Source organism: Haematobia irritans, chromosome 1, assembly GCF_050003625.1.
Source record: "Haematobia irritans isolate KBUSLIRL chromosome 1, ASM5000362v1, whole genome shotgun sequence".
In the NCBI taxonomy this organism is placed as follows: Eukaryota; Metazoa; Arthropoda; class Insecta; order Diptera; family Muscidae; genus Haematobia; species Haematobia irritans.
Window position 1 is genome coordinate 2,177,507 of NC_134397.1, and position 26,980 is coordinate 2,204,486.

At 32.7% G+C, this 26,980-nt stretch overlaps 1 long non-coding RNA gene across 1 annotated transcript; it reads right to left on the reverse strand.

Annotated features, from left to right (window-relative positions):
* Positions 1-10,653: 10,653 nt before the first annotated feature.
* On the reverse strand, positions 10,654-11,400 carry LOC142237063 (uncharacterized). The gene is made up of 2 exons (XR_012722318.1): positions 11,263-11,400; positions 10,654-11,144 (listed from the first exon to the last, which is right to left on the reverse strand). It is a non-coding gene; the product is annotated as an uncharacterized LOC142237063 (long non-coding RNA).
* Positions 11,401-26,980: the final 15,580 nt, after the last annotated feature.

The window sequence follows — 26,980 nt, forward strand, 5'->3', positions numbered from 1 at the left end:
GTGTTTGGTCGGAGCTGGGATTGAACACATGACCCTTTGTATGCAAGGCTAGCATGCTAACCACGGTGACAAAAATGTGAACGGGACATAGTGGCATGCGATGATTTGTAGCACAACGCTGCTTGTGAATTACAGTCACATTTATGTCTTTTTTATATTAAAGTCTGCAAATATCTCAAATTGAAAATTAGTAACAAAAATTGTGGTTTGATAGTCAAAAACCAAAATTGGTAATATAACACAGACGCTTAAAAGCTTTTTATATAGAAGGAAAACATCTTCACTTTTATGACTTTCATTGTTTAGAATATTCCCTACATGATTTTGTTTGTTTATATGAACTGGACTAAACCTTGATTGGCAAAACTTAAATTATCAGACAATGCCTGCTGTTGACACATAGTGACTTCTTTTCCATTTGCAACGGATGTCTTTTCAAAGAAAACAGCTTAATCAGTTCTAAAAATTTCGTCTTGACTTCAATTATTTTGGTAATGATTCCCAGTCAAAGAAGTGAGAAAATACACTAAGGATATATTTTGTTTCTTTTTTATTTATTTATCCTGCACAAAAGACGTACATCTTGTAATTACAGTACAGGAATTTATGTTAAAAAGTCTCTTAAAATTACAATTAAATTTAGTGTAGAATTACATTTGGATTCAAATTTAGGACAAAACATTTAAGTTTAAGTTTAATTTAATTTATGTAATCATTATGTGTAACTACACTAACTACTTAAATCAACATTACAAAAACTACTTAATAAACTACATACACTCATAATAATATTATAACATTTCAACACTTGCGAAAAATGTAAGTTTAGTTCCTGTGTACTTGAACTAGAACACAAATCTTAATTTATTCGTTTTATTCCAAAATCGAAAGACGCCTTCAAGTATAAATTATGGAATTATGACAATTTTAATGTAGTTTTAGCAAATGTTAGTGTTGTATCTACTAACAAATTTCTTCGAAGATCATTATTGTATATATAACACATATATTTTGTTTTTAAGCTTTTGCAAAAAAATCCTATAATTAAAAAACGGGGGAACTGAAGTCAATTTAACTTCATTCTAGCCCGTGGATATTATTGTGTTTTAATTAATTACCCCTATATAAGAATGTTTCCTTTAGATTAACAATACTTGGTTTACTTTATTAACATGGACTAAAAAAGAGAAAAATATACGAAAATGAAGCATAATATGGTGATAAATTCTATATGAATTCCCTAAACTTTATAATCTTATTTTTATCATATCTGAAATCATATAAGGAAAAGACCACACAATTCCAATGGTTTTGCTTTATTTAAATCAATACCAAGATTCCGAAACAAAGTAGCGAGAAAATACCCTAAGGATACACCCAAATAAAAGGTTTACTTGAGTTCAAAGGTTTTGATTTGGTATTGATCCCGAGCCAAAGATGCTGCCTCTTTAAAAATAATACATTAGGGTGCTATCAAAAATTTAAGCTATATAAATTTAAAATTAGTATACAGATCTCATTTATCAAAATTTCATTCTCATTTGGCGATATATCAACAAAGGTATTTATGTAGCAATAAATGCCAGTTTAAAAATCTAAATTATAACAGATACTTCAAAGCAATTCTTAATTAATTAAAAAAAAAACTTTAAACCAAAGATGCAAAATCCTCAAAATAAGTATTAGCCTATTTATCTTTAATCCGAGGCATTGCGTTACTTTAAACACATATGACTTTAATGGAGGGACGAAAATTTCAAATAATCGTGTCCTAAAGAAAATAATTCATAAAACTAAAATTATGAACTTTCTTTTAATTAAAATTTCTTTGCCCTTAATATTGTGTAAATTGTGTATCCTAAAATTGAGGTTGCATTATCTTTCATATTAGGCCAGTGTACACACACTCAACTATACACAACTTTTTCACTTTCACATATCTTAGCCCGTCATAAACGACTTCCTGTTTCAAATAAAAAGCGCCTTTAAAATAATGTTTTGAATGTTTTTTAGATATATGGTCAAGTTACGAAATATTCTCTAAAACAAGGATGGAAGTATAGTAGAATTGTTTCAGTTTTCCTAAAGCTTAAAATGTTTTTAATGAGGAGTTAAACTCATATAAAAAATCGGTGTGTCAGAGGTGTGTGTCTTCTATGCTATACAAAAATCTCAATTGCATTTTAAGGAAAAGAAATCGTTGTGCTTGGGACAATATTTGTTTCCAGTCAATTTTGAATATGAGCTACATTTGTTCATATTTCGCAATCGTAGATTAAATAGCCTAATAAAGAATATGGTTAAGTTAGTCGAAACAGCTTTTATCCCATCCTACAAAAATGTTAACCCATTGCAAAACCATAGATCGCTTTGTACATTTTGAAAACATCCTTTTACATCGTACACTCACAAAAAGTTTACTTGGATTTTGACCTTACTTTAAAGATTTTGGTATTGATTCCAAGCTAAAAATGCGGCTTCTATAAAATAAAGACATTTTAGCGATCTACACGGATGAAAAAAGACTGTTTTTCATATGTTTGGCTATAAACATTATATGTTTGGAAAACAAATTTTTAAACACAATATTTTTGAGTGCAAGCATATAATGTTCATAAACTAGCATAACATGTTTGGGACATATATGTTAATATGTTAGAACATATTATGTTTGGGACATAAAATGTTTGTAAATATAATATGCTTGGATGCAAACATATATTAATTTAGAAATAGCCTATAAACATATATGTGTTTAGTAGCTTGGAGCGCTATTTAACAGGGAGCGATATTGAATTAAATTGGTGGTTGTTGCTTGTTATTACAAAATTAACATTTTATTTTTCCTTGGGCAATTGATCTGCTACTTCTTTGATCCTTACAAACTGTGTGGTCCGCTGTTCGAATCCCCGTCCGGCAAAAGGTAAAATTAAAATAAAAAAAAATCATAAAATTGAATAATTTCTTCTACAATGTTTGTATCACAGAAAAAAGTGCTAAGAACTAAAAAATCTCGTGGAAGTGAGAAAGATGTGGGGGAATATACAATTAGGCAGAAACAAAATTTTGAGCATTCAGGTCGAAAACCTATGTTGTTAGCACCTATATTACCTGTTTATTTTCATAATTCATTATGATTGTAAATATATAAATAAATAAATAAAATTTTGAGCACAATATTGTTTGGGAGAATTTTTTTTAAGCATATAATATTTTTGGGTGCAAAATGCTTCCAAACATATTATATGTTCACATAATAACATATTGTTTTTTGGAAGACAACATTATTGAATTTGGCTGCAAAAATACAAAATGTTTGGAACTTAGACTACCCAAACATATATTGTTTAGACCAATATGCTTTCAAACATATTATATATTGGAAGAGATCAAACATATAAATGTTTGGGCAATACCCAAAAATGTATATGCTTGAAGCAAAATATGTTTGGGAGTATATGTTACAGAAGCGATTTTTTGTGAGCGTGTAGCTTTTAGTCTAGGACCAATAAAATTAAAATTAGGATACAGATGTTATTTATCGAGTTTTCATTTTCATTTTACAAACAAATGCCAAAATATTTGTCATCAAATAAAAAAAAAAATGTTTTCTTAATTAAAAACTAAAAAACTTTAAACCAAAAATGCATAATCCTCAAAATAAGAGCTAGTCTTTAAACTTTATTACTTTAAATCAAAAATGTTTTTCTTTACTTTAGGGAAGTAAAGGATGTTTATTATTTTGAATGTTTTAATTATTAATAGGGCTTTTAAGGTCTCTAAATAAACAGTTTAAGTTCAATCATCTGTGATCGTAACCATAAGAAAAACACATCTGTGATATTCGAATTTAGTTCTTTATTTATTTATTTTTTTAAATTATTTTATTTTATTTTGTGTTTAATGTTATGGTGTTCATGTGCCGTCGCTTTTTACCTTTTATAAAGTGTTTTTTTTTATAAAGTGTTTTTATTAGAGACCTTAAAAGCCCGATTTATAATTAATCTAAAATATCCAAAATTATAAACGTTATTTTATTTAAAATTTCATTATTTTAAAGAAATTTGGTCTTAATATTGTGTAAATTGCGTGTCCTATAATTTAGATTACATTATCAATCATATTAGGTCAATATTTTTTTCAGTGTAGATACATCAATCAAAGTAGTTTTCTATTAACTATAAATCAACTTTCAAATGAATTCTGAATTAAGTGAGTACTACGAAATTATGTCATTTTGTTATAATGTTTTTTCTGCACCAATGGTAACTCTGAGAAAGGGATTTCTATCCTCTAGAGAAGTACTCCAGTTAACTTAAAACTCAGTACCCACTTTTTAACGGTAGCTGTTATCTAAAGACTTCTATGTTAGTTTTTTTTTATCAAAGTCTTAACCATTCAAATCATTAGGGGTTGGTATAATATATCCGTTTCGGTCCGGCCAAAGCCGACTTTGTGGGATTATGAAGCTACACGGTTGAAAAAGACTGTTTTTCATATGTTTGGCTATAAACATTATATATTTGGAACACAAATTTTTAAACACAACATTTTTGAGTGCAAGCATATAATGTTCATAAACTAGCATAACATGTTTGGGACATATATGTTAATATGTTAGAACATATTATGTTTGGGACATAAAATGTTTGTAAATATAATATGCTTGGATGCAAACATATATTAATTTAGAAATAGCCTATAAACATATATGTGTTTAGTAGCTTGGAGCGCTATTTGACAGGGAGCGATATTGAATTAAGTTGGTGGTTGTTGCTTGTTATTACAAAATTAACATTTTATTTTTCCTTGGGCAATTGATCTACTACTTCTTTGATCCTTACAAACTGTGTGGTCCGCTGTTCGAATCCCCGTCCGGCAAAAGGTAAAATTAAAATAAAAAAATCATAAAATTGAATAATTTCTTCTACAATGTTTGTATCACAGAAAAAAGTGCTAAGAACTAAAAAATCTCGTGGAAGTGAGAAAGATGTGGGGGAATATACAATTAGGCAGAAACAAAATTTTGAGCATTCAAGTCGAAAACCTATGTTGTTAGCACCTATATTACCTGTTTATTTTCATAATTCATTATGATTGTAAATATATAAATAAATAAATAAAATTTTGAGCACAATATTGTTTGGGAGAATTTTTTTTAGGCTTATAATATTTTTGGGTGCAAAATGCTTCCAAACGTATTGTATGTTCACATAATAACATATTGTTTTTTGGAAGACAACATTATTGAATTTGGATGCAAAAATACAAAATGTTTGGAACTTAGACTATCTAAACATATATTGTTTAGACCAATATGCTTTCAAACATATTATATATTGGAAGAGATCAAACATATAAATGTTTGGGCAATACCCAAAAATGTATATGCTTGAAGCAAAATATGTTTGGGAGTATATGTTACAGAAGCGATTTTTTGTTAGGGTGTAATTGTTAAATGGAAATATTGATAACTTTTTCAAAAAGAGAATCGACTGCGTTTTCTGATAAATCCAGCAGAATTATTGCAGGGCATTTGGCTGATAAGAGGAACCAGAATGCCAATTTAAATGTTCAAAATATCTGACTTCTAAGTTATAAATTTTTATACTGCCACGACTATAAAAGGTCTCTTGTCATTGAGCTAAACATGGAGCCGAACAGAGCCCAATGATGCATGACAAGTTCTATGGTATCACAATGGACCGAATAGTTTAAGCAAGCCTCAAATAACGTGCTGCCATTATTACTATCTTATACAGTCACAGGAAAAATTGTTGATCCTTAGCAGTCTAACCTAATGATTTTAGAAATACTGAATAATTGCATGACAAGTAAACTGCTGAATGGACAGGCGTTATGTAGACTAGAGGCGAGGGAATCATTGTACCCTTTTAATACCCTTTCCTGCTATTGCATATAACGTTGGAGTAGCAACCAACCATGTAATAATGAAGTTGTAATACTTGAGATATTTCTAAATACTTCAACCTTTCCTAAAAGTTGTGCGTCACATCAGTGTTGATTCTTCCCCCCAAATCTTAAGAAAAAAAACCCTAAATCGGTCTAGGCTTTTTTCAAAACCCCCAAAAAATTTAAGAATGTAAAAAGTACAAAAAGGGGTCCCACATTTCCTGAAAAAATCCTGTAGTGATACACTTTACAAATTAAATTTAACACAAATATATATACTGAAAGAAGCGTTTTCTTTTCTGGGAAACGGAATTTTAGACAAACCAAGTTTTCTTTTGATGCTAAAAATTTTCTTTTGAAGTAAATAAAAACTAAAATTTGTTCTTTAAGAAAAACCAACAATAACAAAACAAAACGAATGAAAAACAAGTAAGGAAAGTCTAAAGTCGGGCGGGGCCGACTATATTATACCCTGCACCACTATGTAGATCTAAATTTTCGATACCATATCACATCCGTCAAATGTGTTGAGGGCTATATATAAAGTTTTGTCCCAAATACATACATTTAAATATCACTCGATCTGGACAGTATTTGATAGACTTCTACAAAATCTATAGACTCAAAATTTAAGTCGGCTAATGCACTAGGGTGGAACACAATGTTAGTAACATAATATGGGAAACATTTAAATCTGAAGCAATTTTAAGGAAACTTCGCAAAAGTTTATTTATGATTTATCGCTCGATATATATGTATTAGAAGTTTAGGAAAATTAGAGTCATTTTTACAACTTTTCCACTAAGCAGTGGCGATTTTACAAGGAAAATGTTGGTATTTTGACCATTTTTGTCGAAATCAGAAAAACATATATATGGGAGCTATATCTAAATCTGAACCGATTTCAATAAAATGTGGCACACTTGGCTATAGTACTAATTGTTCTTCTTGTGCAAAATTTTAAGCAAATTAGGGTAAAACTCTGGCTTCTGGGGCCATATAAGTCCATATCGGGCGAAATATATATGGGAGCTATATCTAAATATGAACCGATTTCTTCCAAAGTCAATAGGGTTCTATTCTGAGCCAAAACACATACTTGTGCCAAATTTGAAGTCGATTGGACTAAAACTGCGACCTAGACTTTGATTACAAAAATGTGTTCACGGACAGACATGTGTCTATCTCGTCTCCTTCTGGGTGTTGCAAACATATGCACTAACTTATAATACCCTGTTCCACAGTGTGGAGCAGGGTATAAATATCGGAAACGTTTAAATCTGAAGAAATTTTAAGGAAACTTCACAAAAGTTTATTTATGATTTATCGCTCGATATATATGTATTAGAAGTTTAGGAAAATTAGAGTCATTTTTACAACTTTTCGACTAAGCAGTGGCGATTTTACAAGGAAAATGTTGGTATTTTGACCATTTTTGTCGAAATCAGAAAAAAAATATATATGGGAGCTATATCTAAATCTGAACCGATTTCAATAAAATTTGGCACGCAGCTCCAATGCTAATTCTACTCCATGTGCAAAATTTCAACTAAATCGGAGTTAAAAAATGGTCTCTGTGGTCATATGAGTGTAAATCGGGCGAAAGTTATATATGGGAGCTATATCTAAATCTGAATCGATTTCAACCAAATTTGGCACGCATAGCTACAAAGCTAATTCTACTCCCTGTGCTAAATTCCAATTAAATCGGAGTAAAAGATTGACCACTGTGTTCATATGAGTGTAAATCGGGCGAACGATATATATGGGAGCTATATCTAAATCTGAACCGATTTCAATAAAATTTGGCACACTTAACTACACTACTAATTTTACTCCTAGTGCAAAATTTCAACCAAATTGGGGTAAAACTCTGGCTTCTGGGACCGTATTAGTCCATATCGGGCGAAAGATATATATGGGAGCTGTATCTAAATCTGAACCAATTTCAATAAAATTTGGCACACTTGACTATAGTACCAATTGTTCTTCTTGTGCAAAATTTTAAGTAAATTAGGGTAAAACTCCGGCTTCTGGAGCCATATAAGTCCATATCGGGCGAAATATATATGGGAGCTACATCTAAATCTGAACCGATTTCTCAAATCAATAGGGTTCTATTCTGAGTCAAAACACATACTTGTGCTAAATTTGAAGTCGATTGGACTAAAACTGCGACCTAGACTTTGATTACAAAAAAGTGTTCACGGACAGACGGACATGGCTATATCGACTCAGAAGCCCACCCTGAGCATTTTTGCCAAAGACACCATATGTCTATCTGTGTGTTGCAAACATATGCACTAACTTATAATACCTTGTTCCACAGTGTGGCGCAGGGTATATAAAGCACACTCAAAATAAACCCAGCCAACTGCACTCAAATCAATGATTTGACGGTGGCAAAGGAAAAGAGATATGTTTGTACGAATTTATTTCGGCATAAAGGTGAGTACTAAGTTCGAGTTTAGCCGCAAAAGTGAAAACTAAATCTGCAAAAAAGGCATAAAAGTATACATATTTGTTGCAAATTTTATTATAACTTGATGGGGAATAGCCCAAAGAAAATTTTCACAAAGTTTGTGTTCCTTAAAATGAATTATTAAAGAAAAGTAATCCTGAAAAAATTATGATTTTAGCGGCTAAACTCGAACTTAATACCCACCTTAAGCCGGCTATCATGTAAAACCTTTTTTCGGAAGGTTCAAGTGTGGTTCACTTTTGGGTTTAGGGAACTACCTGAATTTACTCTGATAATTGGTTGATAGTTTTGCTGCAAGTAGAGGAAGCTGATGAGGAATGTGGTAATTCCGAAACGTGCGTCCATCCATCCATCTTGCAGTCTATAGGGCTTTGTCCAAATAAATTTGACAAACATTCTTTTCCTCTGTTGGTTAAGCTACACTTGTAGTTTAGTCAATGCATGGTGTTAAGCTGTAATCAAAAACAACAACAACGAAAATACTTTATAACAAGAGAGATTTTCGTTTGTTTTAAATTTCAACCCTGAGGAAATTATTTTTTCTTTGGATTTAATAATACAATATGTATAACATATCAATTTAAAAAGCAGGCTTGCTCTTAAAATGCTTTCAGCTGCGATTGTTTTTAATTGTGTCAAGTATTAAAAATGCCCTTTCAACAGAAGAGTTTAAAAAAGACAACGAAAATAATGCTATTGCATACTTGCTTGTATTTAGGATCATCTTGTTGACTTCCCGCATCTTTTTTCTCAATTCATGCCAAATTTGTTCCGAATTGCTTGAGAATTGCTCCACTTTATTAGGTCGAAGATATTTTTTACCCCCAAACCCCTAAACATAAAAAACTACTAAATTAGGGGGTAAAACCCCTAACCTGGCAACACTGCCGTTGGTTCGGGCATTAGAAAGGTTCCTCTTGCCCCAGCGAGATGCTCGCTGAAAATATGAATTCTGAAGTTTTACATATTCTTGATATTATCCCTACGGAAAACGGATCAAGTCCAGGACCGGTACAGGAATAATACCGGGTTGTACGGACCTGTCCGAGTTCTGATCAAAACGTAAGGGAGGGACCGGTCTCTTTAACATGGTGTTTACATTGACGGGGTAAATTTACACTTTAAGACATGACTTGATTGCCATGACATGACATGACATAACTCATTGCAAAGGACGTATATGGGACAGTTTAGTTGGACCACATCATGGACAGGGACCAACGTACCAGTATTTGACACCCCCTGAAGAACGTATTTTATTTTGAGCATCGGATCCGCACCAGAAGGGAAAACTTTTGGAATATTTTGAATAGATTACTCTAATAATTATATTTCAGTAAATGTGTAAATCCAACAAGATTTTAATATCAAAAGAATATAGAAATTAATAAATTATATGAGCATTTAAATAATGCACAAACTGGAGCATAGGTAGCAGCCTGTGAATATTCCCTCCGTGACAATTTGCATCAATGTCAAGACCTATTATGTTGGGATACGGCATTATCCATAAACAAATTGAACAAAAATAAACTAATAGACCCTGGGTTGAATCGGAAAGTATCCTTATTATTCATACATCTCATTTAAAATGAACCGTTCAAATCATTCATCCCAAACGTAAAGTGAGCTGAGTGTAGTATTTAAAATAAGCCTTCCCAAGAAAAAATGTAACTCATCCCCAAGATTGTTATCCTACTTATTATTTACCAAAACTCTCTTCATGTAGTAAGCGTCACCTAATTTGTTTATAAAAAAAAAATATATTCATGCATAAATGCCACTAGGCACAGTCATTCATCGCTATCGACGAAATCATTGGTGGCTCTCGATAAAAAAACACGACTTCCATCACACAATCACAATTGTGTGACATATTCGTTCTCCTAGAGAACACAAGTGAATGTTGCAATAGACATTTTACACCGGTCGCTGCTATATATCTATGATGAATGATCTGAATCTTCAGGTATGGGGAGGTGATATGCATATGGCTTTATTGTAACAATAACCGAAGCACTAAAATGCACTTTGCGTGGTTGAAAATTTCAGAGTGATGCATTGTTAGATTTGAAAATTCCTAGATTTGAAATTTTGAGAATAATTTGCCTTAGAAAATCGTTTCCCGTCCAGCATACGGAAAGTTTCTACTTTCTCTTATAAACTCAAAAATATCCCTGAAATTTCTTTTGAACTTATCCCTTGGACTCATCTATATATTGCCTGTCTTAAAGACCTAAAGAAAAAAAAACAAAAACAAGCATTAAACCCTCCTCTACCGTAGAGTGTTCATATTAAAGTGAATATATTTCGAAACCTAAACTCGAATAGAAAACAAAACGAGCACAAAATAATACAAATGAAGTATATACAGACATACAAATCTAGAGGGCTATGTATGCATGCTTGTATATTTGTGGTGCACATTTGGAGGTTGTTGGATGGATGTAGAGAAGGAAAAAACCAACACAAAATTACGACGACGGCAACCAACATCGAAAGAAACTACGTACGTCGTATGGTAGAAACCCAAGTACCAAGCATAAGCAGCCATCCAGCTAGCACTCAACCAGCCATCCAAGCACCAAGCTAGCAACACACTTCACTCCGGAACGGAAAAGATAAGGGAGGGCCGCACAAGGAAAGAAGCATTAAAGCACACAGCACACAATGAATTTGAAATGGAGTAGCTATCCATCAGAGGTGGTTAATCAGTAAGGGCCTTTTTGTACTGAAAGTAGAACTAGTACTGAAAATCCATCAGTTATCAACAAGGAATGAATACTCTTTGGAAAAGAAACCAAAGTACTATCTCATTAAAAGTACGAAATGTTACGTGCGATTTTGGTCCGATTTTTTGTTCTTACCTCCGTAATCATTGTTTCTGTTCAATTTTATGATTGACGTAATTTAGGGATGCGAACAACCGTGTCACCAGAGAGAACTGAGCCACCAATTCTACATGCTTTCTGTGAGCAAAATTCGTACTTATCTATATACTTTTCGTACTTTGTACTATTGTATGCCTTTTATTAAGATGTTTTGTATTTGAATGAAAATGATTCATACTTTTATGATATTGCCAGATTGAATTTACGCAAAGTGACGTTTCTTTGGTTTACAATAGCTATTTTTGTGACTAATTTGTCCATTAAGATGAATGTTAAAAAAAAAAAAAATATCATAAATAATCGCACTACGAAGAAAAAAGTTAACTGTTTTATGGGAAGAATGAACTTTTTCGTTCGAAAGTTGAGCTAAATTCTTAAATTTTCGCTTATAAAACAGCAACAATCAGCTGTTTTTACACTTTAGTCGAACGAAAGTGTTCGTTTTCGACATGGAGAAGCAGACCATTAAATTGTCTTCTATAGATATTCGTGAAAAGGTGATGGGTGAAAAGGCCCTCTTCACAATCATCTACCATCTGCTACTGGTGTACTAAATGCACACAGCAAATGGAAGCAAACGAACGATCTGAGCTAAACTGAACTGAACCCAAGTGAAGGAAAAAACTCTGAAAACAACATAAGCCATCACAAAAATTGTAATAAAAGCAGCTCTCTACGACACAAACAAAAACAACGATAGCGACATCGAGCGACCGAGTAGAATAACACCGAGGCAAATAGCATTGAAAGTTCCAGGGTTACCAAGTATGTAAGCACATATACTAGGTTATTGTTAAATACTATTGTACACGACGAAAATCATAGTAAGCATAAGCCAGCGATGGTTAGGTTAGGTTAGGTGGCAGCCCGATGTATCAGGCTCACTTAGACTATTCAGTCCATTGTGATACCACATTGGTGAACTTCTCTCTTATCACTGAGTGCTGCCCGATTCCATGTTAAGCTCAATGACAAGGGACCTCCTTTTTATAGCCGAGTCCGAACGGCGTTCCAAATTGCACTGAAACCACTTAGAGAACCTTTGAAACTCTCAGAAATGTCACCAGCACTACTGAGGTGGTATAATCCACCGCTGAAAAACTTGTTTGGTGTTCGGTCGAAGCAGGAATCGAACCCACGACCTTGTGTATGCAAGGCGGGCATGCTAACCATTGCACCACGGTGGCTCCAGCGATGCTCATGTAGCGTGAGAGAAAACGAGGATGGTTCAATTGTCAATTAAGCTTTCCAGTACCACTGAAAAATCGTTTTTTGATTGACAGGTTGGCTGATAAGTCCCCGTTCTGTCACATAGATGGGGTCGCTAGTATTAAATGCATATTATTTTTATATAGTACAACCCTCAAATGGTTTGTGTCAAAATTTGACGTCTGTAAGTCAATTTGTTTGTGAGATAGAGCGTCTTTTGTGAAGCGACTTTTGTTATTGTGAAAAAAAATGGAAAAAAGGAATTTCGTGTTTTGATAAAATGCTGTTTTCTGAAGGGAAAAAATACGGTGGAAGCATCAACTTGGCTTGATAATGAGTTTCCGGACTCTGCCCAGGGTAATCAACAATAAGTGATTGGTATGCAAAATTCAAGCGTGGTGAAATGAGCACGGAGGACGGTGAACGCAGTGGACACCCGAAAGAGGTGGTTACCGACGAAAACATAAAAAAAAATCCACAAAATGATTTTGAATTACCGTAAAATGAAGTTGATCGAGACAGCAGAGGCCTTAAAGATATCAAAGGAACGTGTTGGTCATATCATTCATCAATATTTGGATATGCGGAAGCTCTGTGCAAAATGGGTGCCGCGCGAGCTCACATTTGACCAAAAACAACAACGTGTTGATGATTCTGAACGGTGTTTGCAGCTGTTAACTCGTAATACACCCGAGTTTTTCCGTCGATATGTGACAATGGATGAAACATGGCTCCATCACTACACTCCTGAGTCCAATCGACAGTCGGCTGAGTGGACAGCGACCGGTGAACCGTCTCCGAAGCGTAGAAAGACTCAAAAGACCGCTGGCAAAGTAATGGCCTCTTTTTTTTGGGATGCGCATGGAATAATTTTTATCGATTATCTTGAGAAGGGAAAAACCATCAACAGTGACTATTATATGGCCTTATTGGAGCGTTTGAAGGTCGAAATCGAGGCAAAACGGCCCCATATGAAGAAGAAAAAAGTGTTGTTCCACCAAGACAACGCACAGTGCCACAAGTCATTGAGAACGATGGCAAAAATTCATGAATTTGGCTTCGAATTGCTTCCCCACCCACCGTATTCTCCAGATCTGGCCCCCAGGACTTTTTCTTGTTCTCAGACCTCAAAAGGATGTTCGCAGGGAAAAAATTTGGCTGCAATGAAGAGGTGATCGCCGAAATTGAGGCCTATTTTGAGGCAAAACCGAAGGAGTACTACCAAAATGGTATCAAAAAATTGGAAGGTCGTTATAATCGTTGTATCGCTCTTGAAGGGAAAAATTGTTTTTCTTTGTTAGACCGGGGACTTATCAGCCAACCTGTTATACTTAAAATATTCTTAGCGTAGAGTAAAGTAGACTAAGATATATAAAAAATTAGATAATAAGGCCACCATACTTGAAATATATTTGAAATCCTTTCGTACGGAACGAATCTTTAGACAAAAAATGTCTTTTGGTATAAAGTATTGTGTTTACGAATAAACACGAATTAATGACAAGGAACCTCTTGGAGAAATAAATTTCTTCCGATCCGTTTGAAATTTGGCAAAATAGGGTCGATATTGGCCCATAACAATATGCAGCCCCTCATATAAACAGATCTCCTGATTTGACTTCCGGAGCCTTATGGAGGAATAAATTTCATCTGATCGAGATAAAATTTGGTACGCCATACTTGTATATGCCTTATAATAACCATGCGGAAATTGGTCCATATTGGTCCCATATAAACCGACCATTTTGTGACTTCTGAAGCCTGATGGCTAAGCAAATTTCATCCGAACCGGTTGAAATTTATCCCTCTAATTACCATGCGAAAATTGGTTCATATCGGATCATACACACAAAAAAATAAAATATGAATTTGTACATACATTTGTACATTTTTATAAATTTATGGAATTTTTCATAAAAAATGTGTACACTTACATAATATATTGTTTTCATAAATACTTGTTATGAAATTATGAATTTTTTTAATAATATGTACAGACGGTTTCATAAAATTAATGAAATTTTACTTAATATATCAAAAATACTGGTTTTCTCTTAGCGTGAGAGAGCCACAACATAAAGTTACTCTCATATGTATACAATACAATCATATAATACGAGACAAAAACCGAAACGTAACGTTTTGAAGGCAACACGTGATTTTGTTGTGTTTGAGTTTTTCAGTACAGTTTTAGTCGCCGTCGCGATTCGAAGATGTTTTATTGCTTTAGAAAAAATTGACGAAAAACAATATTCACTGGAGGCATTGGTGTTCATGTTTATTAATAATATAAAATATTATAAAACTATGTTCTTTGCTTGCTGGATTTTAATGCGGGTTTTAATAAATTGGTTCATACATTTTGATCAATTATGCAGGCATTAACAATCAGGGGAAAAAATTTAAGAGAAAAGTTACATATAATGCATGACGTTTTTAGTATATAATATGTAAAAGTACATATTTTTCAATGACAAAAATATGTATACTTCGTTTATAATATTAAAAATTACATTCATATTATGTACACATTCATAGTCAATGAAAACCTGTATTTTTTATTTTATGAATTGTTTTCATATAATTTATGAATCCCGTGTTTGGAAAATTTTTGTGAACACTATTCATAAAATAAATGTATTATTTGTGTGTAATTACTTATAGACTCTTAATTCTTAACATAGAATCGGGCGGCACTCAGTGATAAGAGAGAAGTTCACCACTGTGGTATCACAATGTACTGAATAGACTAAGTGCGTCTGCAATATCGGGCTGCCACAATACCTAACCTAACCTACTTATAGACTCATCTATATAAAACGATTAAGAACTAAAGAGGCTTATATAGGTATTTAATCTGCATTTTTTATCTCTAACAGAGACTCCATTTGTCAAGGAATAAAATTATACCTTCCCAGCGGCATTTTACTACAACCCGAGTAATTGGATTGTGCATGGCAATCTTTATTAGAACTTTCTTCCCAATCCACGGTGGAAGGTTCATTAGATTCGGTCTGGCTTATATTTCGGCCGTAGTTAGTAGTCCGTTGTATTTTATATAAATTGGCCGCTAAGTGCCTTCAAATTACATGATGAAAATAAAAACAAATAATACTTGTTTTACCAGTTATTCACAATGCAAATGCCATCGGGACTCAAGGAAACCTCACTATTATCGAAGTTCCACGTGGTATATAGGTGACATTTTTACTGATGAGTAACTTCCGAGAGTTCAATTAAGGTCAGGATAGTCCATTCAAAAAACCCTATATAAGCAAGGCGTTCATTCAAACCAATCCACTACCGGAAACTGTAAAAAACTTTTGAATGATTCCTATGACTCTTACAATAGGTAGAAGAGCTAAAAAATTTATACAAACTCTGAATTAACGTTGGTAACCCTGATCGATTGTGAACTAACGAACCCAACTTTACTTCACCAGCGCTACAAACCAGTGAAGCAGCCAGCCATCCATCCATTCATTGATATTTTCATACATACAGACAGATGTATGTATGTATATCTGTGTGTGTGTGTGTATTTATACATCTATACGTATGTATTCCTGTATCTATAGACGTACGAATAACGTCAGCCAAGAGCCAGCCAACCCCAGTTTTTCAGATACAACAACGTCGCATCAACCCAGCACAAGCACCAAGGCACTGGCAAAGGCAATAGCAAGCAAGCAAGCAAACAACTTATGGAGCATTGTACAAACGGGCATTAATGTTGAATTTTTTCATCTTTTTTCTTCTTTTTCGTAATCAGAATAAAATGAAAACTCACTTAAATGGGCACAGTGGGCAGGCAAATGAAGAATATCAACTAAATGATTTAATTGTAGATTGGAAGAACCTACACTGAAAAAAAGCATACTCGGTTCCAAAGATTTTGTCTTTACTTTAAAAAATTTGGTATTGATTCCGAGCCAAAGAAGCGGAGAATACAAGTAAGGATACTTTTAAGACACAATTCTCTTTTAAATTTAGGTTCTGTGTTCTTGCTTCTAGGAAGCAAATTTTAATTTTTCGCTTTCTCAGCTTTTTTTCTTCACATGCTATCAAAGTCCTTTAAAAACGAGTTAACGGCAACTTTATTTTCCAAATTTTGACTCGACTTCCAGTCGAAATTATGCTATGTTTCAAGTAAAAGTGTTGAAAAACATGTCCTATATTTGAACGATTTTTTGCTTTGTAGTCAAGATGCAAAAAGACAACAAATTTAAAGACAATTTCATTAAATTTAAAGAATTTTTCTGAATTATTAAAGTCAAGTTGACCTTAGCCTATAAATTTTTTCTTTCATGTTAAGATACCCATTTTTAAGTTAAATCACTTAATTATAAGGACAATACGACTTCATTGAAAAGTTTATCGACGGAAAATAACTTCATTTTAGAGAAATGCGTCTTCTATGCTAAGCAAAATTTGTATTCGTATTTTAAAGACATGAAATCTTTGACCTCACGACAATATATTTTTCAGTGTATCAGGTGTAGAAACAAGTAATCAGTAATTTCCGTATGAAATTGAAGAATTTAATTACCACAGTAGGGATGATCCGATTTATGTCAGATATGCTCCGTATTGTTTGAGAAAACCTCCCAAATAAGCTTCCGGCTATGTGTGGCCTGACGCTGGCATGATGAAACATAATTCGTCTTCTTTTGACCAAAGCTGGCCCTTCTGGAGAATAGCTGCCTTCATCCAGGTCAATTGTCAATACTACACTCAAAAAAAAGTTTACTTGAATCCAAAGATTTTGACCTTCCTTTAAGGATTTTGGTATTGATTCCGAGCCAAAGATGCAGATTCTTTAAAATAAAGATATTTTTTACGCACCTCTCTGGCTTTAAATCTAGGACCCAAAAAAGTTAAAATTGGATACAGATCTCATTTATCGAATTTTTATTCTCTGTTTGCGATATATTAATAAAGGTTTTCATGTACAAACAAATTCCAGTTTCAAAATCCAAATTATGCCAAGTACTTCAAAGTGAAAACTGTTAACTGTTAAAAAAAAACTTTAAACCAAAGATTCAAATCCTTAAAATAAGTCTTAGCCTATATTTGAAGAATTTTTATCTTAGATTTAAAAATTCAATATGTCAGTTGAGTTAAAGACTATTTCTTTAAATTAAAAATGTTTTTCTTTATTTTAAGGAACATTTGCCTTACTTCAAAGATCTACAACATCAACAGAGGGACGTAAAATTTCAAGATTTGTGTCCTAAATTTAATGAAAAAAAAATTTTGAAGCAAAGATTATAAACTTTCTTTTAATTAAAATGTCATTATTTGAAAGAATTGTGTCCTTAGCATTGCGTAAGTTTCGAGTCCTAAAATTTAAGATGCATAATCTTCCATATTTGGTTAACATTTTTTTCAGTAAAAACTTCCCGTCCATCAATTCTATCTTAATGAACCGTTGCCACCGGCTTACTTCAATTCGACCTCAACAGTTTTCGCTTAACGTCGTAAGTAATCCATTTTTGATCGCCTGTCAGCACGCGCTTCAGAATTGTGCCGATTTTGTTGCTATTTTCAGATGTAGTTTGTTTGGTTCTTGGACAATTGACGCTCGCATCCGACAATGTCCATTATCGCTAGATATTTTCCTGGTGCATCTTGTGTTGTCGCCCTCCTCCGAGAAAAACTGGAAAATAAAGTGCATTTTCTCTTAGCTACTGTTTGTATTTGGGGGAACTGCACTGAAAAAAATATTGTCGTGAGGTCAAAGATTTCATGTCTTTAAAATACGAATACAAATTTTGCTTAGCATAGAAGACGCATTTCTCTAAAATAAAGTTATTTTCCTTGTCCAAAAGTCGATAAACTTTTCAATGAAGTCGTATTGTCCTTATAATTAAGTGATTTGACTTAAAAATGGGTATCTTAACATGAAAGAAAAATTTATAGGCTAAGGTCAACTTTAATAATTCAGAAAAATTCTTTAAATTTAATGAAATTGTCTTTAAATTTGTTGTCTTTTTGCATCTTCACTACAAAGCAAAAAATCGTTCAAATATAGGACATGTTTTTCAAAACTTTATTTTAAAGAAGTTTTTTACTTCAAACATAGCATAATTTCTACTGGAAGTCGAGTCCTAATTTGGAAAACAAAGTTGCCGTTAACTCGTTTTTAAAGGACTTTGATAGCATATGAAGAAAAAAAGCTGAGAAAGCGAAAAATTAAAATTTGCTTCCTAGAAGCAAGTACACAAAACCTAAATTTAAAAGAGAATTGTGTCTTAAAAGTATCCTTACTTGTATTCTCCGCTTCGTTGGCTCGGAATCAATACCAAATTTTTTAAAGTAAAGACAAAATCTTTGGAACCGAGTATGCTTTTTTTTCAGTGTGAGCCAACTAACCCCAAAACTGACAGCAAAGCTTATTTAGTAAGATATGTCATTTTGCTAACACAATCTAACGGACAGGGTGAGACACAGATAAAAAACGCCATCTATTGGAAAAATGAAAATTTTCTCTTTACTACACCTATTATTAACCTCTTCAAAGGGTGCGGTTTTACTATAATATTAATAAAATTGTTGTCTCCTTGATGACAAAGCCTTGAATTTCTATTTTCAATAGCATTGTAATCTTTCCACTGTACATTATAAAATATCGTAACTCCATCCAACGTAAATGTCAAGACACACAGCAGAATAAAAAGAAGCATATACGACGTACGACGAACGTTGGGGCGAAGGAAGAACGTACGTACCAAAATGAGTACATTCAAATATTCACCTCAACACCCTCCACTGCCACACCACCATCGTCATTGTCATCTCATTCTGAAGGAAATACCATTCTACCAGAGTACACATTTCATGGAGCCAGCCTGCCAGTCAGCTCAAGTAAAAACTTTCTTATACGAAATGGAATACCAACTTACGTATGGATGGTTGGTTGGGTGGATAGCTATGGTATATACGTATATTTTTGATGTACGCGTATTTATCTCTACACACACACACACACACAAATCCATACCTAAATCCATTCACAGTCGATACAAAAATTATGATGCAAGAATCGAATTTTAGTTCGAATAATTCCGAAAGGAGAAGTTCCAACTCGTAAACATCATTAAAAGCGCTATCCGATATTATTAACGACTTCGAATTCAGTTGACCATGGAAAATAATGACTATTATGTTTAGAAAATATTCGATATTGTCGGCAATGGTACTGAAGATGGAAACCAATCCTTTGCTTGCTAAATTCGAAAACGTTGACTGGTATTTCCCAGGACAAACTCATCAGGAAATGAGCTAACCTAATCTACATTAAAAAGAACTATTCATAAGAATGTCCAAATTTCGATATCTCTCGATTTTTGTAATTTTCGATTTTTTGCCAACATCGAAAGTCGATTGTCTGCATAGATAGATTTTTTAATTAGTTGAATTTGAAGATTACATAAAGTCGAATTCGACTTTTCGAAAAGTCGATTTTCAATTCTAGTTCAATAGGTACTGTAAAGAATGACTACATCGAAAAAATGTCAACAGTTAAATTGATGTAAAAATTAACTTTCCCCAGCTCAATGAAATTTTCATTATTTCCAGTATGTCGCAAAAATTATATACACTCAACGTGGGTATAAATTCCACTGCTAGCAAATTCAGATGAAATTTTTCAGTAATAGTAAGAATAAAGTAATGTGTTATTAATATGGTAATGATTTGGTTGTTTTTTTACATCTAGTTCATTTTTGATTTTATTAGAAGGATGAATGGTATAAAAATCTAAATTTTAAAGAAAGTGGAATACGATTTAGATCAATTTTGACAGGTAGTTCATTTTTTCCATAAAACAGTTTACTTATTTTCAGTGGACATCTAACTACGTATATAATAAAAATATATCTATGGACTTTATAATGACTATGTCTACAGTGTATCGAGACTTTTGCCAGCTACTGTTTATAGATATTTACAAGAACATATACCATGGTTTTGTGCACAAGTTATGCCTGGCCGATGGAAGTCGAAAAGAGCACATCGTTGTGGGGCAACACAACTTCTAGTTGAAGCTAGCTAGGCAGTATTTTGCTGGTATCTCATACAACGACAACAAAGCTATCTATTTTGTGCAAGGCAAAAACGGAATAATTTTCTAGAAGTATACCGTACACTCAATAAACCTGCACCAAAATACCATTTGGCAAAGGAACAAAAATCACCATATCTTCTCTACTACTCCTGAATTAGCATGAGTCAAAAATGTTGAATGGTAGATGGCAAGTAGTCGTTGTAAGGTATATTGAGTTCGACTGTGGTTGAACTTAATTTGCTTATTTGTGTTGGGTTTTGCCGATGCGCAGTTTACTTCGTCCCCATTTTTTTTTAATAGACGATGATGATGATGTTTCATGGTTGTTTCGTAGAATGCTCGTACTGCTATAAATTCGCAAGGTTTCGTAGCTACAAGAAAGTTAAAAGCATTATTACGGCTAAAAAAAGGAATCTTATCGATCGATGGAGAGCAATGGTTCCCACAAACCTTCATAGTCAGGCATTCACAAAACATTCCACATTTCAAGTGGTTATGTTTTGTATTTGAATTGAAATAAAGCCAACTGATCTATTTTAAGACAAGGTGGCAACTACAATGAAGACTGTCATTTTCATAGGCCAATGAAGAATGGTATTAAACAGAAATGTCAATGCTAAAATTGAGTTTTGACATTCTGATGACAATTTCAAAATTTTTACTATGACTACTTCTAATGATTCTATATTAGATGTAGCTCCTGATATTAAAATGTTGCTCATTGTTTTATTTACATGGGTGGAAGGTCCAGTGTAGTTAAATTTTCAAATTCAATCAGTATCTTATATCTGATTTACATTACACTTTCCAAACCACTTTAACTTGATTTCAACTGTCATTTGGCTTAAAAAATGGATTTAAAATCCTTTGGCTTAAAAAATGGATTCAAATCCACCAAACTGTATTGTATCATATAAATTTTATATGATTTATAAATATTTTTTTTATTAAAATTTCAAAAACTATAATAAGCACTAGCGACAAAGCTATCGTCTCAACCAATAAATAATCGAGCTGATTCAAGAATAATTCCATTTATAAAGCTCTACTATATCATTAAACCTATTTATCATATTTCTGAAAAAAAAGGTTTAATATTGTGAGTGTAAAGTCTGATTTTGATATTGAAATTTTTAGTTAATGTGACATTGTCCTTGATCTTAATAGCGGTTGTTGGTGAGAATTAAGGGTCAGCGTAAATTTTTAGTAACCTCTGGAATTAAATGTTAATGATTATTGAAATATTCTATGTATTTTGTTATGTTACCAAAAATAATGTACTGCTTTTCATGGTAGTCTAATATCGAAACAAGAGATTTTCATCAAAATGATAGTTATTGTACTCTGGGTAGATATGCAATAAAAGCCTATTCCAAACTATAACCTTCTACATAAAAAAATTCTTTGATCCAAATATTTTGATCTTCACTTAAGGATTTTGTTATTGATTCCTAAATTGAAGATGCGGTTATTTGACATTAAAGTCATTTTTGGGAAGTTTAAAATGTACACTGAAAAAAAAAAAAAAAAAATATATATATATATATATATATATATATATATATATTATATATATATATATATATATATTATATATATATATATATATATATATATATATATATATATATATATATATATATATATTATATATATATATATATATATATATATATATATATATATATATATTATATATATATATATATATATATATATATTATATATATATAATATATATATATATATATATATATATATATATATATATATATATATATATTATATATATATATATATATATATATATATATATATAATATATATATATATATATATATATATATATATATATTATATATATTATATATATATATATATATATATATATATATATATATATATATATATATATATATATATATATATATATATATATATATATATATATATATATATATATATATATATATATATATTTTTTTTTTTTTTTTTTCAGTGTACATTTTAAACTTCCCAAAAATGACTTTAATGTCAAATAACCGCATCTTCAATTTAGGAATTTATTTTTTTTTAATATACGCTATACGAAGGTCAAATTATAATAATAAATTTAAACAAGTATATACGGCCGTAAGTTCGGTCAGGCCGAATCTTATGTACCCTCCACCATGGATTGCGTAGAAACATCTACGAAAGACTTAAATATCATATACTACCACCACGTACCAAATTTCAAATATGGGGATCGGTTTATATGGGAGCTATATATTATTATGGACTGATAGAAACCAATTCCTGCATGGTTGTTGGATACCCTATACTAACATCACGTACCAAATTTCAACCGAATGGGAAGAATTTTCAAATCTGGAGGTCAAATCTGGTGATAGGTTTATATGGGGGCTATATATAATTATGGACCGATATGGACCAATTTTTACATGGTTGTTAGAGACCATATACTAACACCATGTACCAAATTTCAATCGGATCGGATGAAATTTGCTTCTCTTAGATGCTCCGCAAGCCAAATCGGGGGATCGGTTTATATGGGGGCTATATATAATTATGGACCGATGTGGACCAATTTTTGCATGTTTGTTAGAGACCATATGCTAACACCATGTACCAAATTTCAGCCGGATCGGATGAAATTTGCTTTTCTTAGGGGCCTCGCAAGCCAAATTTGGGGGACCGTATATATGGGGGCTATACGTAAAAGTGGACCGATATGGCCCATTTGCAATACCATCTGACCTACATCAATAACAACTTCTTGTGCCAAGTTTCAAGTCGATAGCTTGTTTCGTTCGGAAGTTAGCGTGATTTCAACAGACGGACGGACATGCTCAGATCGACTCAGAATTTCACCACGACCCAGAATATATATACTTTATGGGGTCTTAGAGCAATATTTCGATGTGTTACAAACGGAATGACAAAGTTAATATACCCCCCATCCTATGGTGGAGGGTATAAAAATCCAAGATTAAAAGTCCTCAAAAACAATCTTAGCCTATATTTGAAGATTTTTATCTTTAATCCAATGATTCAATATATTAGTTTAAAGATTATTTCATCAAATCTAAAACTTTTTGTTTTTTGTTTAAGAAAAAACTTCCGACTTGAAAGGAAGGACTCTTCGAGATGACAACACATTTCTCGTGTTTCAATTTAATGTTTACCCTTTCTAATACTCTTAAATTAAATGGATTTCAAAGCGTAAACCTGCTGAAGTGATATTGTATTTATTATAATTATACTTAACAAAATGTTTAAATGCAAAATATTGTTATATATGTGATTGTGTATCTTCTACTCCAATGGGATAATAGTATTTATACAGTGTTGTATTTGTAGCATAGGAATATCGGATCTGTCAAAACAATCAAAGATAATAATAAAGCATCAGTGTTGCCAATACATCTACTGTTGCCATGAAACAGAATAAAAAAAATTCCACAATAACCCTGCAGCTGTAGATCTGGTAATTATGAATGCGAATGTGTGTTCGTGTGAAAACAATGAGAAGCAACAAATCGAATGCGTCATGCGATGAAACATTCCTCATGTCCGCTATGCCGTCGTTGCTGTATTCGTCAGAGTGTTATTTTCGGAGTACGAGGAATTCAGATGAACGCATGCGAGTGTAAACAGAACACAGACGACATGCGGCACTCAACGATTGATACACCCCGATTTCGAGTCCATGAATGTGCCAATGAATTGTATGTATGGATGTTTATGTCCACTCTCTGTGTTTCGCTAACAATGCACAACAGTCTTTGGAAAAACCAAAGTAACATATTTACAGATAGCTTTTATGTTTTGAAATAAGGAGAACAAAAATCTTCGAGCAAAGTGAATCCATATCTAATAATATTGCAGTAATTACATACAAGCTTTTTAAGTTACCTTTTACTTTGGTTTTTCATTAGTTGCTAATCTATGAACATTAGTTTGATTCTCTCATGGAAATCACTTCGAAATTCTTTTTATAGTAGGTAGCCGTATTGGAATAGATTGCATTTGGGGAAAGCAAAGCGTCCAGAACCATATTTTTGTTATCAACAGGTATCGCAGAGTTGAAGTTCAATAAAAAAAACATGTTTTTGCCATTTTAGAAAATTTCAATCACTTAGAAAAATGACGTTCCAAAATCGTGAACGGACGGTAACAAAATTAAAAAAACAAGAATAAAAGGTAATTCAGTCCATATCTTTTAGAACTAACAGACTTTTTAGTATTCAAAATTCAGTAGTTTGATTTATAATGGCTCGATTACGGTTATTCGGCCTCTTGACGCCGAAGGCCGATTATTGATTTTTGGCCGAATGCCGATTCTTCGGTCGAGCTCTACCCCCCATATTCCTGAAACAACCTTAAGTTAGCTAACCACATGTGTGGTGTAACACAACAAACATATACTTCATAGTTCATACATTTTTTTCAAAAATATCGCTTTCAATTACCCAGCAAAAAATTGGAAGTTGTTTTCTTTTTTCTTGGAATCCTTCAACAAAAACAATTTTTTGCAAAAAATATTTGATAAAAAATTCGCCGCTGATGAGATTTGAACAGGCGCTCCTTATTTTTTTATTTCATACTAATAAAACAACATCTCGATAAGAAGTTAGAATATTATTCCTTTGTGTCATATTACGATCATATCACAAACATTTGAATTGATTTTCGTTGCATGGTGTTAATTGGCGTTTGTGGCTGAGTGTGCTAAGGCGTTGTTATGGTGCCAACGAACCCAAGTTCAACCCCAGGTTGGAACGAAAGTTTTTCAAATTCTAAAAAATAGATAATTAGAAAATAAAAAATATTGATAGAAATAAAAAGTGTTTGATTGATGAACATTTTCAGTTTTATTTTTTTTTAATTTTTTCATTGAAAAGAACTTCTAAGGCACAACGTCTAAAGCAATGTAATGGATCTGAAAACAAAACACAGTGAAACCTCTCAAACTTGGATACTCTGAAATCCGGACACCTCCCAAATGTCATATTTCCCTTTTTCTGCTGTGTCTACTAACAAATTTCTTAAGGTGTTAAATCACACTACACCCGAAATTTCGCTCTCTCGAGATATGAAATTGCCTTTCCAATATGGGATTTCAAAACGTCTATTTCTTTCGTAGTTGTTTGAGTTTTTTTTTTTTTTAATTCGAAAGTCGACTTTGTGATCTTTCAATTTTAGCAAAATTTTAAAAAGTCGACTTGTGAACTGCGGCTAAATTTAAACCAGATTTATAATCGCCGTATGTCTGTACATATCTATGCCTTTTAAAATAATTGCTAAAATAAATGATATCGTCTACCTCTATTCTCAGAATTATCATGGAGATATTTGTGTCATTAGCGTTTCTAGAAAGTTTAGCTAGGGGGGGACAATAGCCCCTCTATCTATGATACAGTAATGTAATACATTGGAAAATCGTAAATAGGTTTTCAAATCCTGGGGGCTAAACATTTTCTGGAGGGGGTTAAGCCCTCCCCCAGAGGCCTTTCTACGCTTATGATTTTAATCGAAAGACTACATTGCGACATTTTCGTTAAAAGTCGATTAGTCGATTCTGGCCAACATCAAAAACCAACATTGAATTTGTAGAATACAAAATATCGTTTAGACGTAGAGTCTATTTTTGACTTTTGTATACTTTGCACACTTCCAATATTATGTATTTAAAATCCATGGATTCAAAATTGATTTCAATTGGGCTAAAATATTCAACTCAATTCGTTTATCTTTTATATGGTGTTGTATTCAGATAAAATATCATGTTTTTTTGAGACAGTTTATATGTAAAAGATCTTTTGCTATTCACCAATACTTCCTACGACGGATCTATTATATTTGTATAAAAACCAAAGTGCAACACTGTAGCCTGATTGCATCTTTGGATTTGTGCACATAGGGTTGCCAAATGCTTCTCCATTCTACATTTTACAACCCCGTTTTGTATAATATCAGATTTGAACTGAACGGCACACTCATCGTTATGAAAAGATGAAAAAACTGCCATGGCAAGAGCTGCATTCAACCACCGACCTGAAACTAAACAAGAAAGGCAAAAAATACAGGGTAACAAAATTGTTTTTTTTTTTGTTGCCTTAATTCAGCCCTCTGCAAATTTCAAATATTAAATGACAGAAGGGAACTTGGAACCCTGTTTTTCATTCAACGCATACATTCTCCCTTCAATTTAAGCAAATGCGAACTTGAATGTGGAACTTCAACTGAAATGACTGCTTACATGCCAGTCCGACTGACTACGAAACCTCCACACACTATAATGCGCCCATTTGGTATACGGCAATTCGCAAAAGAAGCCACCCACCAAATGACACAGCAGCCCACATTCTACTCCAAACCATTGCGTCTTCGACTCTATGACAGCATTTAGTA